The sequence below is a fragment of the Girardinichthys multiradiatus genome, chromosome 17 (assembly GCF_021462225.1).
Source record: "Girardinichthys multiradiatus isolate DD_20200921_A chromosome 17, DD_fGirMul_XY1, whole genome shotgun sequence".
Taxonomy (NCBI): domain Eukaryota; kingdom Metazoa; phylum Chordata; class Actinopteri; order Cyprinodontiformes; family Goodeidae; genus Girardinichthys; species Girardinichthys multiradiatus.
In genome coordinates, this window is record NC_061809.1 from 24039124 (window position 1) to 24064008 (window position 24885).

At 41.1% G+C, this 24885-nt stretch overlaps 1 protein-coding gene across 10 annotated transcripts in view; it reads right to left on the minus strand.

Annotated features, from left to right (window-relative positions):
• Positions 1–23506, minus strand: part of ppfia2 (PTPRF interacting protein alpha 2) — a 222827-nt gene extending 199321 nt beyond the window's left edge. For 5 of the 10 annotated variants that reach the window (XM_047390065.1, XM_047390062.1, XM_047390063.1 and 2 more), the window contains exon 1: positions 23136–23504. The gene's annotated coding sequence lies outside the window, so the exon portion shown is untranslated. Of the gene's footprint in view, positions 1–23135 lie in introns of all 10 variants that reach the window. The other 5 variants (XM_047390071.1, XM_047390069.1, XM_047390066.1 and 2 more) reach the window with 2 other exon arrangements.
• Positions 23507–24885: the final 1379 nt, after the last annotated feature.

The window sequence follows — 24885 nt, forward strand, 5'->3', positions numbered from 1 at the left end:
GCTAACCCGGATTGTATCCAAAAAACATAAAACCCCGGCTGCCCAAATCACGGCAGAATTAAATGTGCACCTCAACTCTCCTGTTTCCACCAGAACTGTCCGTCGGGAGCTCCACAGGGTCAATATACACGCTGCTATAGCCAAACCTTTGGTCACTCATGCCAATGTCAAACGTTGGTTTCAATGGTGCAAGGAGCACAAATCTTGGGCTGTGGACAATGTGAAACATGTATTGTTCTCTGATGAGTCCATCTTTACTGTTTTCCCCACATCCGAGAGAGTTATGGTGTGGAGAAGCCCCAAAGAAGCGTACCACCCAGACTGTTGCATGCCCAGAGTGAAGCATGCGGGTGGATTAGTGATGGTTTGGGCTGCCATATCATGGGATTCCCGTGGCCCAATACTTGTGCTAGATGGGCGCATCACTGCCAAGGACTACCGAACCATTCTTGAGGACCATGTGCATCCAAGGGTTCAAACATTGTATCCTGAAGGCGGTGCCATGTATCAGGATGACAATGCACCAATACACACAACAAGACTGGTGAAAGATTGGTTTGATGAACATGAAAGTGAAGTTGAACATCTCCCATGGCCTGCACAGTCACCAGATCTAAATATTATTGAGCCCCTTTGCGGTGTTTTGGAGGAGTGAGTCAGGAATTGTTTTCCTCCACCAGCATCACGTAGTGACCTGGCCACTATCCTGCAAGAAGAATGGCTTAAAATCCCTCTGACCACTGTGCAGGACTTGTATATGTCATTCCCAAGACGAATTGACGCTGTATTGGCCGCAAAAGGAGGCCCTAGACCATACTAAAAAATGTTTGTCTTCTAAAACCAGGTGTTTCAGTTTCATTGTCCAACCCCTGTATATATATCTCAAAGTAAGAGCATTTGTCCAGAGGAAAAGTAATTGGAACCTTGCATTGTTTTCCAATAATTAGGTCTAAATTGTTCTTTATCTGTGAATTGAAAAAACTCATACAGAAATTCCCTCTAATCTCCTTTAAACTTATGAAAAATAGTTGCCAATATTCTGTCAATCAATGAACCAACAAAGACTATCTTTTCAGCAAACTCGCTTGAGCTTTTTGAGATGTTACTTTGCATGGTAAACATTATAAGTGTACAAACCAAACAAATAACTCATATGATGACAAGATGAGTATGCACATAAGGTACTGAGTAAAAGAAACGTGTGTTCGAATTTGTGAGAATATTCCCACGCTGTTGTTTAAACTGTTGTGCGTAATTGCTTGGGCCCGACACAGTTTGAGCTTGGCTCAGCCTTACATTGGTATCTCAAAACTCACAGAGACGTCTTGGGATGCTGGGCATTCTGCCCTAGATTTCACGCTTGTGCTGTTTATTGGGGCAGCTCAGATCATGTTACATAATACACTATACCTACGTTATAGTGGATATGTGAGTCCATATTCCAAGCTCCCTGCAGGGCCTTCACATGCGTAAGGAGCCATTCTCCCCAGCAGTTTGGTTAGTGAGACAAAACTATGTTTGAATGAAGCAATGAGCCACAAAATGACACAGATTATAAATAATTCAACAGTTTAAGAAGAAAACACAAGGGAGAACAAGTGGATGTTCTATTCAATAAAGTCTAGCTTCTCTGTATGCAGGTTTAGCTGGTTTAGCCTGGCTTATAACTGACAAAGTTTACCAAATTTAAAACAGAATATCTAACAGCAAATGAATACATGACTGAACCTTATTAACTTATTTAAAAGCAGGAAATCCACATGTAGAAATGTACATACATACATTTTCAACTGACTCATAGTCAGTGGAAGATATTGCACTTTTACATTTACTTTGATCATTTGAGTAATATAACACTAACGAGCCACTAGCAGGCAGGTTAAACCTACAGTGTGAATGTTTCCTGCTTCACAACTGTTAGTAGTCTTAGAACTTGTTTAATGTCTCTCTTTTCTTTCCGAAGCACCACCAATTGTCCTGAACTTTAGGACCTTAGTCAGGTCATTTTATTAGTTACACATGTTCCATTGTGTGTTAACACCAGAAGCGAATTATCCAATGGCATGGCAGAACTCCATGCATTAAGGCATCTAGACGTAAGGAGGACATATTCCTGAAGTTCAACTGAGCATCAGAAAGAGGAATAAAAGGGATGTAAAAGTATGGTTGTTGGTGCCTGACAGACTTGTCTGAGATTTCACAAACTATTGATCTAGCAAGATTTTCACACAGACTACCATCTCTTCAGTTTACAGAGAATGGTCCAATAAAAAGAAAAAAAATCATCAGATTAAAATTCCTTGCTGATGTCAGAGGAGAATAGGTAGCTCAAAAACCACATCTCAGAGATCCGGAATACTATCTCTGAATGCACATCAAGCCTTGAAGCAGACAGTTCACAGCAGCAAAGCCTACCTGAGTATTGTTGCTGATGATGTCCTTATGATGACAAAGTACCCATCTTCCGATGGCTACGTAAAGCAAGATAACACACCATGCCATAAAGCCCAAATGATCTGAAACTGCTTTCTTGAACATGTCAATTAGTTCACTGCACTCCAATGCTCTCCAGATCCACCAGATCTCAACCCAATGAAGCATCTTTGTTAAAACTAAAAACAGTTTTCAAATAATGATTTAATTTATTAAGGAAAATAAGTTATCCAAACCAACCTGGCCTTACAGAAAAAAGTAATTGCCCCCGAAATCTATTTACTGTTTGTGCCAATCTTGTGCTGTAGCAACTCCCATCAAGTGTTTGTGGTCAGTAGTAGTTTTGGTGTTAGAGCTCTGTTATGGATGCCATAGTCTTTGCCCTGTCTCTTTCTTTCCGTTGCACCATGAACACTGACCTTAGCTAAGGCAAGAAAGGCCTGCAGTGCTTTAGATGATGACAAGATGTGCTCTTGTGGTCATTTCAGTAGGCAAAGCACTCTTAGGAAGGTTATCAACTATTCCATATTTTTCTATATTTATCAATAATGGCTCTCACTATAATTTCTTGGAATCCCAAAGCCTTGGAAATGGCTTTCTAACCCTTTCTGGACTGATACATGTCAATGACTTTGTTTTCAGTTTGTTTTCATGTTAAGATCATATGTTGCTTTTTGAGATCTTTCAGCATTCTTCTTGTTGTCAGTCAGGTTCTTAAATGATTTCTAGGTTCTATAGGTCTCACAGTAATCATGCCTGGGTGTTGCTAGTGAAACTGTTTGGGCCAGGTTGGTTACAATAGCTTTCTTACCCCTAATAAATGAAACCATTATTTGAAAACAGTTTTTTGTTGTCTGACATTGAAATGTGTTTGATGATCTGAATTTTTTTTTATATGACAAAAAAGCAGAACAAGAAGAAGTATGTGGAAATATATTTTAACACTATGTCTTCATATTTACCAGTATTCTCTGAAGTTATTTTTAATTTTTAATTGTTCTTGTGGGATATATAACTTAACAAGTAAAGTTAAAACTATATGGCGTGAATGTTTTTAACGTGTAAAATGAAATATATATACACGTCTAAATTGGGGGTACGTATAGACTAAAGATTAACTCACTCATTTTACTAATTGGCATTGCAAATGTCTCGTTCTTTCTTTGACAACCAGAAGTTCAACATGCAGGCAAACATGCCTTGAATGTTTAAACAAGCTGGATGATTTTGGCTGTACTTATTCACTTTTACTTGACTTAAGCAAGGTGTGTTTAGTGAGATTTCAGTAACCAGTTGAACAGTCCTGGTTCCCCTGTGGATGTGTTATAATTCCAGCTCTGTGCCTCAGCATGTTCTGGCATTAGGATGGGTTCTCCCATATCTTCTCAAGGCTACGGGCCAGGCTCCCAATGGCTCCCCATTCAGACACCATCCACTACTATTTAGACCAGAAACTGTCTGCATGCTGTAGCTGGAGCGGCTGCAAGTACAACCCTTTCGCTTGGGGAGGGGACTTCTTGGCAGGGAGACTAGGACATTGGTTCTTGAATTTTAAGCAGAACAAAGTGATTCATTTGTGTACGTGACTCAGTGCTTGAATCCGTGCAAAACATTGAAGTGTTCGGTTTTATTACATCTTTTAAATCATGAAAATTTTGCATGCTTTGGTGATTTTTAAACGGATGCATTTAAGGCACCATCATGCATGATAATACCTGGTATATAATAATGGTGGTATATTTGTGTACCTAAATCAAAGTGCTGCGAGGAGGTTTTTCTACAACTCAGCTCATACAGTTCACATTTTCCATATTGCTGCCCCTTTTGCTTTTATTTCACAGTCACTAAACATTATTTGCAGTCTACCAAAGATCAATATGAGAGCATGAGTGCACTGAATCCTGATGGTTTAATCGTCCTCAAGGCCTCCAACCATATCAATCAATGCATTTACCTGTCTCAATAGATTCCTTGTAGGTACAGTACAGACCAAAGGTTTGGACACCTTCTCATTCAAAGAGTTGTCTTTATTTTCATGACTATGAACATTGTAGTTTCACACTGAAGGCATCACAACTATTAATTAACACGTAGAATTATATACTGAACAAAAGTGTGAAACAACTGAAAATATGTCTTATATTCTAGGTGCTTCAAAGTAGCCACCTTTTGCTTTGATTACTGCTCCACACACTCTTGGCATTCTGTTGATGAGCTTCAAGAGGTAGTCACCTGAAATGGTTTTCACTTCACAGGTGTGCCCTGTCAGGTATAATAAGTGGGATTTCAAGCCTTATAAATGGGGTTGGGACCGTCGGTTGTGTTGTGCAGGAGGTGGATACAGTACACAGCTGATAGTCCTACTGAATAGACTGTTAGAATTTGTATTATGGCAAGAAAAAAGCAGCTCAGTAGAGAAAAACGAGTGGCCATCATTACTTTAAGAAATGAAGGTCAGTCAGTCCGAACAATTGGGAAAACTTTGAAAGTGTCCCCAAGTGCAATCGCAAAAACCATCAAGCGCTACAAAGAAACTGGCTCACATGAGGACCGCCCCAGGAAAGGAAGACCAAGAGTCACCTCTGCTGCAGATGATAAGTTCATCCGAGTCACCAGCCTCAGAAATCGCAGGTTAACAGCAGCTCAGATTAGAGAACAGGTCAATGCCACACAGAGTTCTAGCAGCAGACACATCTCTAGAACAACTGTTAAGAGGAGACTGTGTGAATCAGGCCTTCATGGTAAAATAGCTGCTAGGAAACCACTGCTGAGGACAGACAACAAGCAGAAGAGACTTGTTTGGGCTAAAGAACACAAGGAATGGACATTAGACCAGTGGAAATCTGTGCTTTGGTCTGATGAGTCCAAGTTTGAGATCTTTGGTTCCAACCACCGTGTCTTTGTGCAACGCAGAAGAGGTGAACAGATGGACTCTACATGCCTGGTTCCCACCGTGAAGCATGGAGGAGGAGGTGTGATGGTGTGGGGGTGCTTTGCTGGTGACACTGTTGGGGATTTATTCAAAACTGAAGGCATACTGAACCAGCATGGCTACAACAGCATCTTGCAGCGGCATGCTATTCCATCCGGTTTGCATTTAGTTGGACCATCATTTATTTTTCAACAGGACAATGACCCCAAACACACCTCCCGGCTGTGTAAGGGCTATTTGACCAAGAAGGACAGTGATGGGGTGCTGCGCCAGATGACCTGGCCTCCACGGTCACCGGACCTGAACCCAATCGAGATGGTTTGGGGTGAGCTGGACCGCAGAGTGAAGGCAAAAGGGCCAACAAGTGCTAAGCATCTCTGGGAACTCCTTCAACACTGTTGGAAAACCATTTCAGATGACAACCTCTTGAAGCTCATCAACAGAATGCCAAGAGTGTGCGTAGCAGTAATCAAAGCAAAAGGTGGCTACTTTGAAGAACCTAGAATATAAGACATATTTTCCGTTTTTTTCTCACTTTTTTGTTCAGTATATAATTCCACATGTGTTAATTCATAGTTTTGATGCCTTCAGTGTGAAGCTACAATATTCATAGTCATGAAAATAAAGACAACTCTTTGAATGAGAAGGTGTGTCCAAACTTTTGGTGTGTACTGTATATCAAGTTAGTTAATATAGCTACACCCAAGACTTAGGAACAACCCCCCCCCCAAATATTCTTTTTATAGGATCATTTGCAGCCTGATACTGCCAAGATATTGTACTTTAAGGATGAGTTGGTGCACAAACTCATAGGCTTTCCTCCAAAGTGGATCAGATGTGCTGATAGCTAGCAGTGCCCTGTTGTTTAATTGCATCTTAATCAATTAGAGCATGATTAAAGCATGATTATTTCCGTAATTCAATTCAATAGTGAAGCACATATTATATACTAATTACACACAAATTTAGATATTTATATTCATTTTGATGTTTATGGCTTACAGCTAATGAAAACAGAAATTTCAGTTTATAAGGAAATTTGAAACTATCATGAGACCAATAAAAAGGCTCTTGCCAGTGGACCTTTTTAACCTATACTTTTCCCTTCCACTTAACTTTTCATTGAAATCCTTTAATACAAGGAACAAGCAGCTCATTTACCAAGGACGTTTTATTGTCTGGGTTTTGGTTTCTGTGTGTGTGTTTGTGTTTTTGTCTTCACTTTGTTTTCAGTTTCCAGATGGTCCTGGAGTTTCTCAGGTGTGCTGGGTGACAGGTGCGACTGATCTGCTGATTGCACTGGAGGAGTATTTAAGCAAGGAGGCTGCCAGCACTTTGATGCCAGAGTCTTTGCCTTCAGTGGTAACACGCTCTGCCACTTCTAAGCTATGTGTCGTTCTTTGTCACTAAGCTGATGTTTATGTTCCTTCGTAGGCAGAAACCTTAACCTTCTGATCATTCTTCTTTGAACTTTGACTTCGGTTCCAGAAGTTTCTGAACGATCAAGATTACCTATGTTTGGTGGATTTCATTTGGATTTCGTTTCCGAGTACCAAGCTGGCAGCTTCCTGTTATCCTCCGTCTCCTGAATCAAGGCAGAAGCGTACCCTGTCCACCCTCCAACGCAAGTACCTGAACATTGAATTAACTCACCAGAACTCACTCTACAGCTCAAGTGAAACCATCTGGATTTTCTCTGCTTCACACACAAGGGTCCCGACTCCCTCTACCCCTGGCGACCTGACTTCTCTCACTTAGTAAGCCGTTCTATTAACATAATTACTTCTCGTTTATTCCTAAAGTTTATGGTTCTTGTTTTCACCAGTTCTCCTTCCCCTCTTTCCATGCATTTGGCAATCCTACCGTTCATGTTCCAGTATCACTTTGTTAATCACTTTCACTAATTCAGTTGTGCTTCTGAGTGTTCTTCTGTTTGTGGGTCAGATCTATCTCGAACAAAATGACATTTATAACTTATAGCTCAAATCAGCAGTGCTTTTCTTGATTGTGTAGGCCATAAAGTTGCATTTACATTTTTCCTCTCCTATTACAATTTTTTGAAGGAACTAAATTTTGTGTATTAACCATAATTGTCAAGATTAACAGAAATGCATTACTCTTAGTGTAATTAATCTATCTAATGATGGGGTTTCACTTTTTGAAATGAGTGTTTGAAATACATTGACATTTCAGTGATATTCTGATTTAAATAAAACTAAAGATGCATGTCAAACCATAAATGTGAGATTTTGTCATGTCAATTGATTATAATGACAGCTGAAGGTGGAATGAGAACTGCAAAAGTAAAAACATGCAAGAATCATTGGGATTTTCACTCCATGCCATATGCCAATCAATGAATTATTTAAAAGGCGTAAGGGGGAGTTTTTCTCCCCAATCAGAGCGACAGATCTAGAGAAACTTTCTTGCCTTGCAGCCTTACAAAACTCAAATCTGACACCAGTTTAACATTTAGGAAATAATGGAAAATTACTAAGAGATTCAGCTGATACTGAAACAATGATTAGCACATTTAAATAATACATAAATCCAGTGTTCTGTCCTTGACACTATAGCAGCAGTAAAATGAAATTGTACTGGTGGATTTTATTCTAAAGAATAAAATATTGGTCATATTATTTATGCCTTATCTGATATAATAATGAAGTCACAACACAATGATGCACACTGAGTTACTTTAACCAAGCCAAGTAAATCCTCTAAGTATTTCAAGCTGATTCTTCATGTCGACACTGTGTATTACTTATAAAGACTGATCGGAGGCCTGCAAAACAACAGCAAATTCAACTAATGGTTCAACAGAGCCAGGATGTCTCAACTCACCATTTGAATAGTAGTTTTTCTGCAATTATGAGCTCAAAATGAAAAACTTGGCATACATTATACTCTACGTGTTAAGTTTTTTCCAAATACTTACCATATGACAGGAAGATATTTTACAGTAACAGTTTAGTGCAAAAGCAATGATGTCCCTTGAACAATTTTGTCAAGTTGCAGCCACAAATTTCAATGTATTTTTTTAGGATTTTATGTTATAGATCAATACAAAGTAGGTCATAATTGTGAAGTGGAGAGAAATAAGTACATGGTTGTCTACATTAATTACAGAAAAAAAAAAAAAAAGAAAAAAGTAGAAAGTATGAAATGTATTTGTAGTCACCCCACTACTTTCTGATCTGGTATCAGAAAGTACTGGGGTTACAAAAATCCAGTGCACACATTTTTAATGTGTGCACTGGATTTTACTAAGGGGTATGAGATTAAAAATGTAATTCCGACATAATTGTTTTCTTCTCAAGTGGAGAGAACGTCATTGTGCTAACAGATTTTGTTACAATAAACCTTTTTTGTAATTTTATACTGCCAACTGCATCTGTAATGATACTGATAGCTGGGAAGAACAGACCCCTTTTTAATGCACACTCGCCACCATGATAGATTTATTGGCATATGTGTAATCAGTGATTGGAAATTGGCCACAAAATCTCTATGTGCATCTCTTTTTTAGGCTAGGGTTGCACAGTTATCCTGAATATATTGTCATTGCTTTATCAGTGTGTGTGTGTGTGTATATATATATATATATATATATATATATATATATATATATATATATATATACACTGATATTGCATATATCATATTTTTTAGGGTAATACATTACAAGTGAACCCACATTTTGCATGCCAGTAAGATATTCAGCTTTTTGGAAGGAATTTTCTCAGCAGCAGTTGAACACACCTGGTACAGATTACACCTCCCAGCATGCTGAGGGTCACAGAGAGCGTTTAAGTACACAAGAAAGACAGGAATGAGGAAATATAGATTTACTGCAATATATATCACCATCAACATGTTTTACAATTATATCATTGTCACATAATTTTCTGGTATGGTGTAGCCATACTTAGACCTTTGTCAGTTGTGCTTAGCTGCAGAAAAATAAAAAAGGCTTATATACCTCTGGGATGTTTTCATTTTGAAAGTTAAAGCTGCCTGGTAAAAACATTGACACAGGAGTTAACTGAAGCACACTGAGAATGACCTCTAATTGTACTCTTTTCATGCTGAGGTAATACATTACGAACAAAAGCAGCATACAATGGTTTTCTTTGAGCTTCAGTCTTGAGAGAGGCACCAGACAGGAATGTCTACCTTCCCCCTAACTGTTCGCTATAATTTGTCAAAGCAAAAATATTTATAGAATTGAAACAGCTAACAAAATCTGCAAAATTGGTTAAATGCTGATAATGTTTTGCTTGTTGTGGAAAATGCAAACCACTCTCTAACAGTGGCAATCACTCTAATGAATACGTCATCAACAATTTCAGATTACTATTAATTAATTTAAACAAGTCAAAGGCTCTTCCCTTTTCCTCTAATATTCATCTCTCTCCAACCATTCCTTTACACATCGGTAACATCATGTACCTACCTAGGCATCAACAGGTTGATTTAGCTGATACAATTAAATTCAGTCAGTCAGTCATTTTCTACCGCTTATTCCATAGTGGGTCGCAGGGGAGCTGGTGCCTATCTCCAGCAGTCTATGGGCGAGAGGCAGGGTACAATTAAATTATACCCCATAAATCAAATTCATTTATAAACAACCTCACACGGTGGAGAACTCTCCTTAAAATGATGGTTCTCCCTAAAATAAAGTAAATCTTCTGTATGATCCCAGTTAAACCATCCCAGACTTGGTTCAAAAGCTTAGATTCTTTCATATCAAAAATGTTTAAGAACTTAAATGAGCTTAAATTTTAGAAGGATTGAAACTCTTTGAAACTTTTTATAAATGTTATATTTTGGCACATAAATACAATATATTTTAAAGTGGATTTGGAAAAGTCCATCAGACAGTCTATGGATAGAAATTGAACAAAGGCTATGTATGGAAATCGGTATCTTAGATATTTCATTTATCAGCCCTTTATTTAAGCAGCACAGCTGTTTTAATAGCATCAATATCAGTACATCTCTGACAGCCTGGTAAGTATATCTCCAAATTAATTATCCCTTTGGAACAACCCAGACATCTTGCAATATAAAAAGGTACTTAACTTTTCAACATGAAACAATTAAGGAATAAATCATTTAGAGGACATTGTTGATGGACCACATTTCATACACTTTAATGTATTAGACGAATCATATGGCATTGATGAAAATAAATTCTTTGAATACCACCAACTAAAATCTGTTATCTAGTCCAAATTTAAGATTAAACAAATTAACATACACTCACCAGCCACTTTATTAGGTACACCTTGCTAGTACAGGGTTGGACCCCCTTTTGCCTTCAGAACTGCCTTAATCCTTCGTGGCATAGATTCAACAAGGTACTGGAAACATTCCTCAGAGAGTTTGGCCCATATTGGCATGATAGCATCACACAGATGCTGCAGATTTGTCCGCTGCACATCCATGATGCGAATCTCCCGTTCCACCACATCCCAAAGGTGCTCTATTGGATTGAGATCTGGTGACTGTGGAGGCCATTTGAGTACAGTGAACTCATTGTCATGTTCAAGAGACCAGTCTGAGATGATTCGTGCTTTATGACATGGTGTGTTATCCTGCTGGAAGTAACCATCAGAAGATGGGTACACTGTGGTCATAAAGGGATGGACATGGTCAGCAACAATACTCAGCTAGGCTGTGGCGTTGACACAATGCTCAGTTGGTACTAAGGGGCCCAAAGTGTGCAAAGAAAATATCCCCCACACCATCACACCACCAACACCAGCCTGAACCGTTGATACAAGGCAGGATGGATCCATGCTTTCATGTTGTTGGCGCCAAATTCTGTCCTTACCATCTGAATGTTGCAGCAGAAATCGAAACTCATCAGACCAGGCAACGTTTTTCCAATCTTCTATTGTCCAATTTTGGTAAGCCTGTGCCAATTGTAGCCTCAGTTTCCTGTTCTTAGCTGACAGGAGTGGCACCTGGTGTGGTCTTCTGCTGCTGTAGCCCACCCGCCTCAAGGTTCGACATGTTGTGCGTTCAGAGATGCTCTTCTGCATGCCTTGGTTGTAACGAGCTGTTTTTGAGTTACTGTTGCCTTTTTATCAGCTCGAACCAGTCTGGCCATTCTCCTCTGACCTCTGGCATAAACAAAGCATTTGCGCCCACAGAACTGCCGCTCACTGGATATTTTCTCTTTTCTGGACCATTCTCTGTAAACCATAGAGATGGTAGTGCGTGAAAATCCCAGTAGATCAGCAGTTCCTGAAATACTCAGACCAGCCTGTCTGGCACCAACAACCATGCCACGTTCAAAGTCACTTAAATCACCTTTCTTCCCCATTCTGATGCTCGGTTTGAATTGCAGCAGATCGTCTTGACCATGTCTGAATGCCTAAATGCATTGAGTTGCTGCCATGTGATTGGCTGATTAGAAGTTTGCGTTAACGAGCAGTTGGACAGGTGTACCTAATAAAGTGGCCGCTAAGTGTACAACTTCCTTTAGTAATAACTTTCTTCTTTAAACTTTAACCCCTAAAGTTGCTCTCCAAAACCTACAGAAAAATTTGATTTATCAATCTCACTTCTTATCAGTAAATGCAATGCTATTTATCAACCAGTACATATGTTAACTATTCCAGTTAAAATCTATATAAACGCTTTTAGAATGACTCAGCCTTCAGCTGATACAATACAAAATCCTTCATAGAACCCACTACACAGGATAAGGCATGTTTCAAATGGATTTCTCACTTACCACCACATGTCCAAACTGCATGGGAAATTTACCTAATGACTATCTACATGCTCTCTGGCACTGTCTGCCTGTCTATGGATTCTGGCTAAAAGTACGTAAAGAACATTCAACATGCCTAGAGTATAGTTACAATTTTCCTCACACTTTGCCTTGTTGATGACATCACAGAAATAGATTTGCTTGTAAGAAAAACCAACAGAATAACCTTGAATTAGTTTGGTCTCCAAAAATTGAGTACATAACCTATTGGTGCGGGGAATTTGGGCATTGCCACTTCGGCATCAGGGGCTGGGGGGCATATGGGGATGTTGGTGCTGGCTGGGGCTGTGCTATCCTTAGATGGACTGGGCATTTGGATGTTGCTGCAGCATTGAGGCAAAGATGGCTCGTGGGCTGCTGTGACCTCTTTTCTGGCCTGCTTCTGCTTCTGGCTGGTGTAGGGTTGGGTCCCTGGATGGCTTGGGGCCTTCTAGGGCTGTGCCGTGGTGATGTGGCTGCCTGTGCGTCAGGTGGGGGGTGCCTCCTTGGCATCCCTGGCTTGGGGGCGTGGGCTGAGAGCCGCAATGGTTTGGACTTGGTGGACGGGGTGTGGGGCCATTGTTGAGTCAGAATAGGATCTGGGGCTGGAACAGTGCTTGAGGGATATGGGTGTGTTTAGGTGGACAGCAGGGGCCTGTAGGCAGAGAACACCTGCTGGGGCCTGTGTGGTGCCTGCAGCCCTGACTGATCTTGCGGATCTCTGGGTTCTGGACTGCTACTCTTGGCTGACCAGGGTTTTCCTGGACTGTTCCCACTGGGCGAGTTGGCAGCTTGGTGAGGGCTAGCGGGTGGTGTCTTTGGGGATCTCTTGGGGGTCTCTGGCCTTGACTGGCACTGGGCTTGTGTGGGCACTGGCGGGTCAAGAGGGAGCCAGTTGTGGAGCTGGCCCCCTCTTGGCCCCCTGGGGTGATACGTTATATCAGGCTGTCTGGGCCTGCTGTGCCCTTCTAGAGCCAGATCCCCTTGCCTTTTGTTGCTCTTAGGTGCTGTGGATTGCAGGCATTCTACTGTTCTTGCACCGCTTCCAAATGTACAATTCCAGGTGACCAACTCATAGTCACACACCTACATGCACATCTATTTCTACACTTATGCTCAACAAAAACATATTAATATACACACACCCATGCACCAACACACAAATACTCAAATGGTTGAATATCATATTAACACCCTGACATTCTTGTATGGCAAATGGTTTTACAGCTACTTTGTGACCCTGATGCTCTTTCATACAGAAGAGATTTTAAAAGTGGACTTGTGAAAGGTGGTGATTCCTAACCTAAAATTTTGTAGTTTCAAGTGGCTCAGATTAGGGAGGTAGTTACAAAAAAGTATTGCCTTTGACATATGTTCAGAAAAACAGCAACATGGAAAAACAGAGAGAAGTGCACGACCAAACTGAGATACTTCCTGCCCAAAATAAAATCAAAGCAACCAGTGAAAAACTGTCTATATGAAACAGATGTAAATTTAGCCAATATTAGCAAGAGCAAATCAGCATGCTTTGGTTAATTTCCCAAACGTCTTTAGTTCATCTCATGCATGTGACAATTGTGTGGGCAGATAAGAAGTGGTGCACAAAAACAGCAGTTTAATATTGAGATTTCTATGGCCAAATGAGGCGAATTCAGCACAATTTACCACCTGGAAAACATCAAAAGATATGCAGCGTGTGAGGGTGTGCAGAACAGGCACAGGGCTGAACGTGGTGCTCTGTGGCTTTGGAGATAAGCTGCACTGCTGCATGCTTGTTAAGCTGACTTTGGAAAGACTAATATAAATCAAGTGTGTTTAAAGGCTTCCTATTATCAAGCATGGCATTCTTAATGTTTTAGGTGATTAAGCAAAGGGATGGTCATTTAAAATTTGAGTAAAATTAAACAAAGTGTATCTAAAAAGCCAATTATAGATGAATTTGTTTAAACTTGATGGTTAGCTTTACAAATATTTGTAAAAACCTTATGATTCAATCAATAATGCTAATGCCAATAACAGGATGAGAAATTGTTGTATATTAATGCACTCAACTTGCATCAGTACAAGAAGAAGAAAGCCGATTACAAGCTCTGCATTAAGGGAAGCTTAATACTTTTAAATAATGACTGATTTCTTGGCAAACCGTCAAGCTGAAAGTGCATCCATTGACTTCATTTGTGAACACAAAGGGTAATGGAAAAAATTGTTGCATACATTTCCTTCCCACCCTGGCATCTATATCAGGCTGACAGGTGGGAGAACACTTGTGCACATTTTTCTGAATGAAACTGGACAGATTGGATAGTACAACTCCTACTGCTGTGAAATCGCATTCATATGGCACCCTGCACTGTAGAAGCCTCTGACAACAAGGCCAACATGTCTGCCAAAAAAAAAATCTATTCAAGTGTATTCTGTTTTATAACTCCCACTAGAACACACTTTGGCGATTCAGCAAAGGTATTGCTCATGTCTACATCATAATGTCACATGTTTAATGCACGATTACAGGGTAATATCAACAATGACTTGTTTATGTTTGCTTAAAGAGCACGTAGATACTGGAGGGTTATAATAATTTGCTATGTTATCCCGTAGAAAATATTACATTAGCTTTAAGGGCAACAAAGGGTCATTATATTTATGTCGTTTTCATTTTGCAGGCCTTGAGACAGGTTTTAGCAAATCAAGGGTGTATTCACACCAGGAAAGTCCAAAAGCGAACTTTATTTTTTTCATTTGGTGTGGTTTGTTTTCACATTGTACTTTTTGCAAGTGAACTATTACTTGTAAACAAAGCCCTCAACAGCTCATTCAACACAGACTTTGAGACGTTCCATTTATAATTTTACAACCCCGTCGGAGAATGCGTGATGAAAGCCGACGTTTTCTACGTGCCTTGTCCCACAACCAAGCCAGTACCGTTGCTAAGCAACACACTAATTATCGGGTATGATTACCTTACAACACACACCTTTGCTACCAGCTACGGTGGCTTTTTATGTCCAAAGAGACGTACGCTTTTTGTAGTTGGTTCGGATCTGGGCCGCTTTGTATTCAGACCATAAGCGATCGGCACCAGAGTCCGTTTGGAAGCGGACCAAGACCAACTTAAAAAGTGGGTCCCGGTCCGGTTGTTTGGTCCGGACCAGGTTTCGCTTGTGTGTATTCACACCTGCACAAAAGGTCCGGAACAAAGGGGTAAACAAACTCAGTTTGAAGCAGGGCCTTCAGAATAAAAATTTAAAAAATCGAGGCACGTGACATCGCCGGGTACGGCGGAGACGGGTCCCACCATGGAGCCAGGCCTGAGAGTGCCTGGTGGCCGGCTTGCTCTTCGCGGACCCGGCCGGGCCAAGCCTGAATGAGAGACACGAGGCCATCCACCAGTGGGCCCACCACGTGCAGGGGGAACCATGAGGGACCGGTGCAAAGAGGATCGGGCAGCAGACAAAGGTGGAAACCTCGACGGCCCGATCTCCAGATGCTTAGGCTTGCTTTAGGGACGTGGAATGTCACCTCGCTGTGGGGGGAAGGAGCCTGAGCTTGTGCGGGAGGTCGAGAGATATGACTAGAAATAGTCGGGCTCACATCAATGCACAGCGTGGGCTCTGGAACCCAGCTTCTCGAGACAGGCTGGAGGCCCACGGGGAGAGCCGGCGAGCTGGGGTGGGTTTGCTTGTTGCCCCCCAGCTCAGCTGTCTCGTGTTGGGGTATACCCCAGTGGATGAGAGGGTTGCATCCCTGTGCCTTTGGGTCGGGGACAGGTCTCTGACTGTAGTGCAGAGTACCCAGCCCTCTTGGCATCCCTGTTGGGGGTGCTGCATAGTGCCCCTCCCAAGGACTCCGTTATTCTGCTGGGGGACTTCAACGCCCACGTGGGAAACAACAGTGACACCTGGAGAGGCATGATTGGAAGGAATGGCCTCCCCAATCTTAAACAGAGTGGTGTTTCATTATTGGACTTCTGTGCTCTAGTAACGGATTTTCCATAATGAACACCATTTCCAAGCATAAGGGTGTTCATCAGTGCACTTGACACCAGGAAACCCCAGGCATGAGGTCGATGATTGACTTTATTGTCATGTCTTCAGACCTTCGGCCACATGTTTTGGACACTCGGGTGAAGATAGGGACTGAGCTGTGCAGAAAGCTGGACAGACTTGGCAGGCCCAAGCGTATGGTGAGGGTCTGGTGGGAACGTCTGGTGGAGCCCTCGGCCAGGGATGTATTCAACTCCCACCTCCGGGAGAGCTTTGACCAGATTCTGGTGGAGGTTGGAGACATAGAGTCCGAGTGGACCATGTTCTCCGCGTAGCAGATCATAAGATTGCCGCCGACTGTCGCGGCGGCAATCCCTGAACCCGGTGGTGGACACTGGCAGTAAGGGATGCTGTCAAGCTGAAGGAGTCCTATCGGCTGTGGTTGGCTTGTGGGTCTCATGAGGCGGCTGACGGTACCATGAGGCCAAGCGTGCCGTTGCCCGGGCTGTGGCAGAGGCAAAAACTTGGGGCTGGGAGGAGTTCGGTGAGGCCATAGAGAAGGACTAACGGTTGGCCTCGAAGCGATTCTGGCAAACTGTCAGGCTCCTCAGGAGGGGGAAGCAATGCTTCGCCAACACTGTTTACAGTGACCTATAGCATGCATTAAGGCAGTTCGCAGCCGAGTGTAAAGCGGCTGGGATGAAGATCAGCTCCTCCAAATCCAAGGCCATGGTTCTCGACCAGAAAAGAGTGGCTTGTCCTCTTCGGGTTGGAGGGGAGTTCCTGCCTCAAGTGGAGGAGTTCAAGTATCTTGGGGTCTTGTTCACGAGTGAGGGGAGAATGGAGTGGGAGATCGACAGATGGATCGGTGCGGCTGCTATGGCCATGACCTTTGGCTCATTACCGAAAGAACGAGATCCCGGATACAAGCGGTTGAAATGAGCTTCCTCCGTAGCTTAGCCGGGCACTCCCTTAGAGATAGGGTGAGGAGCTTGGCCATCCAGGAGGAGCTCAGAGTAGAGCCGCTGCTCCTCAACATCGAAAGGAGCCAGTTGAGGTGGCTTGGGCATCTATACCGGATGCCTCTTGGACGCCTTCCTCGGAAGGTGTTCCAAGCACGTCCCACCGGGAGGAGGCCCAGGGGACAGCTCAAGACACGCTGGAGGGACTATGTCTCTTGGGTGGCTTGGGAAAGCCTTGGGCTCCCCCGGGAGGAGCTGGAGGAGGTGTCTGGAGAGAGGGACGTCTGGGTGTCTCTGAGTCTGCTGCCCCCATGACCCAGTCCCGGAAGAAGCTGAAGACGACGCGTACGAGTACGAGAGTAAAGCAGGCTGAAAACAAATGCACGCCACACTTTTTCTGATTTCTATTTGTTTGAATGTTTAAAAATTAATATTCTTTTTCCTCCACTAAACTATTAACCAAAACTTTGATTTGAAGCTAAAATCTAAATAAAATACATTAAGGCTTGTGTTTATAATGTGCCAACATTTGCACAAATTCAAGTGGTGTGCATATGTTTGCATGTCGTTGTGTAATTCTGTTTTATAGTTATGTAATTAGCACATTTATTACACTAGAAATTGCCAGCTGGGATTAAGAATCCCTTTTACAGAATCATTATACCAGATACAAGACTAGGATAGCTAACACGGTCCTGACTTAATCTCCTTCTGCAAGAATTTTGAAACAAACATTTGGTAAGTTCACTGTGAGGTCAAAAAGACACCTTTTGCAGACAAAAACATGACCTTCAAAGGCCAATGAATGATTTATTCATTTTCTCGAGTACAAATGCAAACCCGAGGAAGATTCTGTGAGCTTTTTTTTTGTTGATTTTCTTTGAGTTTTGCACCATGGATATGTTAATGTTGGTTATTGTGATCCCTGAAACAGCAGAAAGTCTTCTAAAAATATGGAAAAATAAAATGTTGCTAATTTATCTTCTATTAATTTATAAATAAGAATAAATGTAGCGGAAAGGTAAGATATAAATAAATAAAATAGGGCATTTATCTTTCAGAATGTTCCTTACGCAGTGAAAGAAGAAATCTCCTGGAAAACAGAATTTAGACATTCCTTATATGGAAATATCAAATTTATATTGCCAAATAGATTGTCCCTCTTGGGTGGAGGACTTGCCAGGTTTACCACCCACCCTAAGGTGGCTACAAGACATTTAAGGTCCTAACTTGAGGTATCTAACAAATGTTTGCCATTTATGAGGTGACCTGAGAAGATTTGCTGGTCCTCCACATTAATAAATGTCTATAGGGTTAGTTTGAGCCTTCAAGCACCCCAGGGTAACTGCTTTGATATATCCCCACAACCAAGAAACTTCAGGTTCCCTGTGAACATCATCTGAATATCTGAAAAATATAGAACTCTGAACACAACACAAGGTTGCAGTGATGTAAAGATGAAATTCTTCAACTACAGGTCCTTCTCAAAATATTAGCATATTGTGATAAAGTTCATTATTTTCCATAATGTCATGATGAAAATTTAACATTCATATATTTTAGATTCATTGCACACTAACTGAAATATTTCAGGTCTTTTATTGTCTTAATATGGATGATTTTGGCATACAGCTCATGAAAACCCAAAATTCCTATCTCACAAAATTAGCATATTTCATCCGACCAATAAAAGAAAAGTGTTTTTAATACAAAAAACGTCAACCATCAAATAATCATGTACAGTTATGCACTCAATACTTGGTCGGGAATCCTTTGGCAGAAATGACTGCTTCAATGCGGCGTGGCATGGAGGCAATCAGCCTGTGGCACTGCTGAGGTCTTATGGAGGCCCAGGATGCTTCGATAGCGGCCTTTAGCTCATCCAGAGTGTTGGGTCTTGAGTCTCTCAACGTTCTCTTCACAATATCCCACAGATTCTCTATGGGGTTCAGGTCAGGAGAGTTGGCAGGCCAATTGAGCACAGTGATACCATGGTCAGTAAACCATTTACCAGTGGTTTTGGCACTGTGAGCAGGTGCCAGGTCATGCTGAAAAATGAAATCTTCATTTCCATAAAGCTTTTCAGCAGATGGAAGCATGAAGTGCTCCAAAATCTCCTGATAGCTAGCTGCATTGACACTGCCCTTGATAAAACACAGTGGACCAACACCAGCAGCTGACATGGCACCCCAGACCATCACTGACTGTGGGTACTTGACACTGGACTTCTGGCATTTTGGCATTTCCTTCTCCCCAGTCTTCCTCCAGACTCTGGCACCTTGATTTCCGAATGACATGCAGAATTTGCTTTCATCTGAAAAAAGTACTTTGGACCACTGAGCAACAGTCCAGTGCTGCTTCTCTGTAGCCCAGGTCAGGCGCTTCTGCCGCTGTTTCTGGTTCAAAAGTAGCTTGACCTGGGGAATGCGGCACCTGTAGCCCATTTCCTGCACACGCCTGTGCACGGTGGCTCTGGATGTTTCTACTCCAGACTCAGTCCACTGCTTCCGCAGGTCCCCCAAGGTCTGGAATCGGCCCTTCTCCACAATCTTCCTCAGTGTCCGGTCACCTCTTCTCGTTTTGCAGCGTTTTCTGCCACACTTTTTCCTTCCCACAGACTTCCCACTGAGGTGCCTTGATACAGCACTCTGGGAACAGCCTATTTGTTCAGAAATTTATTTCTGTGTCTTACCCTCTTGCTTGAGGGTGTCAATAGTGGCCTTCTGGACAGCAGTCAGGTCGGCAGTCTTACCCATGATTGGGGTTTTGAGTGATGAACCAGGCTGGGAGTTTTAAAGGCCTCAGGAATCTTTTGCAGGTGTTTAGAGTTAACTCGTTGATTCAGATGATTAGGTTCATAGCTCGTTTAGAGACCCTTTTAATGATATGCTAATTTTGTGAGATAGGAATTTTGGGTTTTCATGAGCTGTATGCCAAAATCATCCGTATTAAGACAATAAAAGACCTGAAATATTTCAGTTAGTGTACAATGAATCTAAAATATATGAATGTTAAATTTTTATCATGACATTATGGAAAATAATGAACTTTATCACAATATGCTAATATTTTGAGAAGGACCTGTATAAGAAAACATTGTTTTTTGCTTCTAATGCATATTACTCTGCATATGACTGGTGTGAAATTAAAAATTAAGTTACCGCAGTTTAAAAAACAAGACATGCTTGATAGCAATATTTTCCTTTATTGAACAGGTTATTTTTACTTAAATACTGTATATGTATCCTCTCACTATGAACGGAGGGCTGCTTTTGCAGACAGGTTGTTTTTGATAAACTAGTAGGAAATGTAATGCAATGACCATCATAAACCCTTACAGTCAAACTGGTAGTAATGTGTGACATTTATTATATATTGACACTCGGAGTGTTTCATTTATAAAATATATGCTCAGCAAAAAAGGCCACAGAAGATGCAGCAGCGCCACACACAAAAGTGCACAGCAAAGGCAAAAAATAGAGTATAAATTAGTTTTTTTTTAAATATATTTGCATTTACAGAAAATATATGAGCCACTTCATCTGGTCTGAATCCACATGTACTGCTCCTGTCACCATGTTTCTCTACAACCTGAGAACATCACATTCAGCACATCATAAGGAGCATGTTTCCATGCTAAAGTGAACAAATTTCTGACTCATTCACTACTAAAAACTGTGAATGACAGTCCTGAAATGTATGTGCATATGTGAAAGACATGGACTCCTCCAACTCCAAGATATGTGTCTTTGAACTTTAAGAGGAAATCTCCTGTATGACTTGAAGCATTGAGTAATACAATGCTTCCTCACTGATATGTTGCTTCCCAGTTCTGGTCAGCTGACTGAAAGAAGGCTCCAAAATTTTACCTAATTTACTACAAATACACACTAAGCTGTCTGGAAGTTTTTCTAGTTGCAAAAAACTGAAGGAGTGCCACCCAGTTTGCAAAAGGCATGTTTGGTAAGAAATTCTCACTGTACCCTAACCTTGAGGGGAAAAAAGCCACTGTTTCATGGTAACACAAACAATTTAAACAAAGAGGTAAAATTTGATCTAATTGCTATCTTTTAAAACATAGAAGCAACTATTCCTGTTAGCCTAATTGAAAATCTAAAATTTAACAACAGCTTATCGGCTTCTCAAAAGTAAAAAAAGGAAAGGATTTTAGGGTCTTATTCTGACCTAAGAACTAGAAATGATCTAATATGATCTATATTCAGCAGACTTTTATTTTGTATGTTTGCTTAAATCTTTCAAAATAACAATAATGAATTGTTACACGAAACATTGTTATACCTAATAATCTGAGTTATTTTAGCAGCAGCAGAAATAATTGTTGATCTTACATTTTAAATATAGCAAATAATAAATACCACAAAAATGACATGAGGATGGGTCTAAATCCCTAAATTCACACCAGCTGATTGAGGAGGCTGGAAAAGGTAGAGGAGATACCTTATACTTATTTTATTTTTAATAGAGCCCAAAGATCAAAATCAGGTCAGATCATTTTTTCATGAATTGATTCCTATTGGTGCAGGTCAATCATTGAAAAATCAGATTTCTTTTCCAATTTATTACGTGCATCTAAACTGAAAACTGACCATTTTGACCTATAAACACATCAACCAACAGCCAGTCCTTAAGCATTTTTCATATTTAATTAAATTTAGATAAAGGTTAGGGACACATACTTTGATAAATAAAGGTGTATATTCATAACATAAAACACATTTTATTCTATGTTATTTGTATTAGAGCTTTAAGATTCTACATGTCAGATCACAAAGACAAACTGAAAATGGTATTGGCCGGAAATGCCTATTCTGTCCAGCTCTACTTTTGAGTGCAGTTTAAAGTCTACCTGCAAGTGAGCATCTGTGTGAATGACGAGGGCCGTATGTTCACTGATTGTGTGCTCATCTGAAAGGACGTCTGCAAAACACATGAAAAGCTGAGGAGACCATGTGTAGCCTTTACTGCTGGCCACAATCTTCCCCTTTAGCAAGGTCATGCAAAGCACGAATCGATAGAGACTGAATTAGGTGCAAAGAGCGAGGTGAACATGAACAGCAAGTAAGGTCATGCTTGAACTTATTAGAACAAAATGGAACGATCATGAGCATTTCCAACGAGCTTTGAAGTGAAAGGCAGCAATAGTTACACCCAACCTATTTAAAAGCTATAAAAGCCGGAGCCACAGGTAGCCACTTTTCTGCTTCAAGGCAATAAACACTTTGGCTCACAAAATAAATTAGGCAGTTTAGGTTGTATCACTAGAGTAGCTCACTCGGTTGTGACAAAGCGGTTAAATGAAGCAACCTGACTTTGCATAAAACCTCTATGAGGCATTGAAACAGAATGTCCATGCTAGGGCAAATACCATCATATTCCCTTACTGGTGTACTTGCAAAATAATAGCAAAGAGCAGCTTTGACATTAATCTTCTAACAAGATGCCAACATCTGCAAGTGTGTGTACTTTCATTTCTGCATTCATTTACTCAAACGTGGTCACCGAGAAACAGGTGGATGAATGCAGAGTCTCCCCTCCACCATGCTCTCTCTGGCTTTGAATCACTATAATAGCTGGTAATAATGTGGTTCAAAGGAGGGGCAGCTGTTTCTCACATGACACCTCCTCATCATGCTGTCATTAACCATACAAACAGGCCTGACTGCGGTTGATCACATCTTTGCACCACTGCAACAGCTCCTCCTCGGTCTCTGAAATGATAATTGGGGAGAATCCTTGGCCATTGTCTCAAGCGCATTACATCATGCCAGCCTCTCAGTCTGCATCCCGCCCACCTATAACTCTCTCCACTGTCTCTCTAATGTGTGGCTGCCGCCGGTTCTTTTTTCCCCCCGCAGTGTCTTACAATGTCATTAAGCGCAGAAATTAATATGCATTGCTTTTGGAACATCGGACATCTCCAGTAAAGCCAGACTCTAGAGTTCCTTATGCAAAGAACGACCCAGAAAATCACCTTGATGCTGCAAAAACAGGGCAATGTAGGTCAGCACAACACCGGCTGCAACAGTGTGTATACTCACATTTTATCCCTTTACTATCAGCAGAGGCTCGGGCGGCGGATCAGTCACTACTGCAGTCCCTACGAGCTACAGCATGAAGCGCACAATCCTAGGAGGCTTCTTCAGAGGGAGCTGGCAGCAGCAGCAGCAGCAGCAGCAGCGGCGCCGCGGATCCGATGGAAGAGGAGGTGCGGCTGGTCCCCGCCGCTGCTGGCATTGTCCATACAGAGATAACCAAAGAGAAGCGATAATCATCTAAAATTAGCCGCGTCGGACGATGACATCTGATTTGCGGGGTCAACCACGCACACACGCACGCATCCACACCGGTGAGGAAATTATGGCATGTTGCGAATTCTGCTGCGATAAACTGAGCTGGAAAAGACCATTATGGGCGCTGACAGAGGGGGAGCGAGAGGTCTTAAAGTTGCAGCTGTGATATTCTTCCCTCAATCTAAACAGTGATAATAATAATAATAATAATAATAATAATAATACAGCAATTAGAAAAAATGGCTATTGCTATAAAACATTTTTTTTCAAAAGACAAAATATCCAATACTTATCTAAAAATTGAATATTTGAATAAGGTAATTTTCATGCAGGACCGAATTGAGTACAAATTTAGAGGAATGAGAATTTTCTTTCCAGACAGTAAGCTGCCACCTGAGGCTTTGTTCACCTTCTGCTGCTGCATGATGCTCTCCGCCACGTTTTCAAATACTTCATATGAATTCAGTTATTTTCACTTATCAGTGAATTTCTTTGCTCGTTCTTTCCCAGGATATTTACAAAAATGTTTTTTTATTTATTAGCTGAGCAGTTAAATATATTTATTTTTCTATTATCCTAAAAGTCTTGTATTTAATATAAAACAAGATATTATAGATCTACTGCAACTGTCACGGTGTGACATTTTGGACTTTGTTTTATTGTCTCTTGTGATGGTTTATTTTGTCTTGAGGTTTCTATTTTGGTTTTTGTATCATGTTTATTCGTTTGTTTTGCTCCCTCTACCGCCTCCTGGTGTTTTGTTGTTTTCCTCCCTCAAGTTTCCTTTATGGTTGTTTCCTTATTACTTTGTATGGTTTTATTGTTATTATTATTATGGTTCTTTATTCTCCCTGGATTCTTTTAGTTTAGTTCTCATTTAGTATTTCTGTTAGGTATTTGTTCTCTCTCTCTCTCTCTCTCTGTTTAGTCCTCAGTTTTGTTTCTATAATTTCAGCCTTCCTTTTTAGGTAAGCTCTAGTTATTGTTTACGTTTATTCCAGTCCTCGTTTCCTCCTTTCCATTCTCAGTTTGTTCCCTTAGTGTTACTTAGGTTTGTGTACTTTTATAGTCTGGGTTCCCTTATGGTTTCTATTTTGTTTAGGCCTTAGGCTGTTGTTCTTCTGTTCCCTCCAGTTTCTGTTTCCTTTAGTTCTTGGTTATTCTGGATTTCTTATGCTTTTGGTTATCTTAGTCTATAGTTTTGCTTAGGTCTATGTTTCTCTTTATTGTTTATTAGTTCCACCTGTCCCTTCTGCCTCCTTATCACACCTGTTCCCTGTTTCTTTGATTACCCACCTTTTGTTATCCCTCAGTATATTAGTTGGTTTTGTGTCATTTTGTGTTGTTGGTTCCTCTCTGTTACTACCCCTGATTCTGTTTCACTATGGTTTCCTGCAGAGAACTCATGTAAGTTTTGGTCTGGACTCTTGTAGTACCTGCAGTGATTTGCTGCGTGTTTGTAAAATACCTCTGAAAATAAATTCTGAAGACTTCTTAC